General features: G+C 45.2%; 1 protein-coding gene across 1 annotated transcript in view; it reads right to left on the bottom strand.

Annotated features, from left to right (window-relative positions):
* TRPA1 (transient receptor potential cation channel, subfamily A, member 1) overlaps window positions 1–2,894 on the bottom strand; it is a 55,426-nt gene that overhangs the window by 38,920 nt on the left and 13,612 nt on the right.

The raw sequence follows: 2,894 nt of genomic DNA, 5'->3' as shown, positions 1-2,894 counted from the left end.
ATTCTTTTTTTTTTTTTTTTGAGCCCACAAGGAATAATGTTTTAAAGTTACCCCCTGCTACTTTAATGATACCTTTATCATTCCTGGGACAGTCTGCTGATTTTAAAAATTGTAGCATTCCATTTGTATTTTCCCCCCTTGCCAAAAAGATTTTTTACTACTGCTTGTACCAGCCAGGGAAATGCTCCAAAACACTATTCAGATCTTGCACTGAGGAACTTCTATTTCTCCTCCCATTTTTATTGACTCCTGGCTTCCATCAGCCAAGCTTACTTTGGTGTGGTTTGGGTTTGATAATTAGTTCTGTGCTAGATGCAAAGAGTGCATATGGAGGTGATTTTTAATCCTCAGCAGACTGTCTTCCTTTATATTGTATCTTTTTTATGTTGCATGTTGCTTTTGGTGTCAGCCTGACTCTTTGCCCAGTATATGATAGTTCTGCTGATGTTTTATTGTTTATTGGTGAACATATCTTCATTAACAGTTTTTGGAAAACTCATCAAACTCAATGAATAAGTTTTCTTCATAACCCATTTGGAATTATTCCTAATAAAATGATAAAAAAACATAAAAAAAAAAAAACAATAAACTGTGTGTCTAATTCAAGCTCAGTCATGACCAGACAAGTCTGGAGGCTGGCAGGTGAGACCTCCAGAGATCCCTGTGATGAGAATCCAGGAAGCCTCATGGGAGGTCCAACTGTATCCTTTGGGGTTAAGCCAAGAACTAAGACCTGCAGGCTACCAAGAAGCAAGCCCAGCCCCCAACCCCGGTCCAGTGTGCCCCAGGAAACACTATGCACACCAGTGGTATGTGTGTAAGAACTTGAGGTCACACAAGGTCACACATGGGTAACAGTTTTTTACTTTACAACCACAAGGCAGCCGTGGAAGGTTTGGGGGAAGGCTGGATAATGGAGACTGAAATTGGCAAAAGCTGGTGTTATAAATAGGGCTTCCCTGTGGCTCACAAGGTAAATAATCTGCCTGCAATGCAGGAGACCCGGGTACAATCCCCGGGTCAGGAAGATCCCCTGGAGAGGGGAATGACAACCTACTCCAGTGTTCTTGCCTGAAGAATTCCATGGACAGAGGGAACCTGGTGGACTGTAGGTGGTATAAATGGGACAGGCAGGCCCTGAGGATGCAAGCACACAGAGAGACCCTCCTAAATTCCTTCTCTTTCTTCTCTGGTGAAGCAAAAGGGCTTGAAAACATCTTTTGATGAAGTGATGGTTGGTAAGACTAATCAAAGGAGAGACAACTAATTTCAGTTCCCTTACAACCCTATTTTTTTTTTCCTTGTTCTGGTGTCACAAAGGAAAATCTGTTATACCCACCATCTAGTGTGTAAATCAGTTATGGGTTTATTTCTAGACTTTCTTCTATTTCAGTGTGATACCTATCCTTCTGTATTTGTTAGCCTGAAGATTTGATTTCTAGTTAACAGTAGCTTTCAACTGTTACCTGCCTTTGAGTTCCCAAATCACACTTTCAGAGGTGAGATTAATTAAGTCAATGGGCATTTGTTCTTGAAAAGAGCCTTCAGAGGAAGCACAAGAGTTCATTGGGGAAACGTGGCATCTCTCGGGGGGAGGGGTCCGCACTCACTGGTGGCCCAGCAAGGATGATACAGAAGTAGCATCAGGCTCATGAATAACGCAGACATCGACAGAAACCGACAGCCTATTGCCAAAGGCCTCTCTAATAACCTCTGCAAGGGGCTGTTCTGACTTGTCTTCTTAGGCACAGATACTTAAACTCTCCCCTTGCCCTTCAGCCAGAACGCCTAGTTACTAATTTATTCATTCAAGAGCCATCATTTAGCAGCAATGCTGAGGACTGGAGATGTTCCATTAGTCACACACAGTGTCTTCTTCCAGTATAAGCAGTCAGAGTGGGAGATGAGCATGTGAACATTTGATTGCTGTACCCTGTGCTAAGGATTATGGCAAGGCTACATACAGGGCACAAGGGGAGAGTGGAGAGGGGGCTCCTCTCACATCCTCTCTGCCTGGCTTACGGGAGCCAGGAACTCAGGGGCCTGAGAGGAAGGGGTCTGAACTAAGGAAGCATGGAATTCATGGACACCCCTGAGGTATTGTTGGTATATTATAGGCTAAGTAGGTTTGGATGTGGTGTGATAAACTGAATGTTTTTGTCCCTCAAAATTCACATATCAAAATCCTAATCCCCAGTGTGGTATTAAGAGGAGGGGCATTTGGGAAGTGCTTAGGTCTACAACAGAGAAGGCAATGGCACCCCACTCCAGTACTCTTGCCTGGAAAATCCCATGGATGGAGGAGCCTGGTAGGCTGCAATCCATGGGGTCGCTAAGAGTCAGACATGACTGAGCGACTTCCCTTTCACTTTTCACTTTCATGCATCGGAGAAGGAAATGGCAGCCCACTCCAGTGTTCTTGCCTGGAGAATCCCAGGGACGGGGGAGCCCGGTGGGCTTCCGTCTATGGGGTCACACAGAGTCGGACACGACTGAAGCGACTTAGCAGTAGGTCTACAAAATGGAGTAGAAGGACATGCGCTCATCTTCTCCTGTGAGAACTCCAAAATTACAACTGACTGCTGAACAACCATTGACAGGAGAAAGTTGGATCCCACCAAAAAAAGATTCCACACGTCCAAGGGCAAAGGAGAAGCCTCAGCAAGATGGTAGGAGGGGTGAAATTCTGTTTAGAATCAAACCCCATACCTACCAGAGACACTCGGAGGGCTCAAACAAAACCTTATGTACACCAGGAGACTCCACAGAGACTGAGCCATACTTGCCTCTGAGTGTCTGAGTGTCTTCTGCAGAGGTATGGGTCAGCAGTGCCTTGCCACCAGAGTAGGGGCTCTGGGTGCAACAGATCTGGGTATTGCATAAGTCCTCTTGGA

Source organism: Bison bison, unplaced genomic scaffold (genome assembly GCF_000754665.1).
Source record: "Bison bison bison isolate TAMUID 2011002044 unplaced genomic scaffold, Bison_UMD1.0 scf7180017864241, whole genome shotgun sequence".
In the NCBI taxonomy this organism is placed as follows: Eukaryota; Metazoa; Chordata; class Mammalia; order Artiodactyla; family Bovidae; genus Bison; species Bison bison.
The sequence above is the reverse complement of the archived record's forward strand: the minus strand, read 5'-3'. Positions and strand labels throughout refer to the sequence as shown.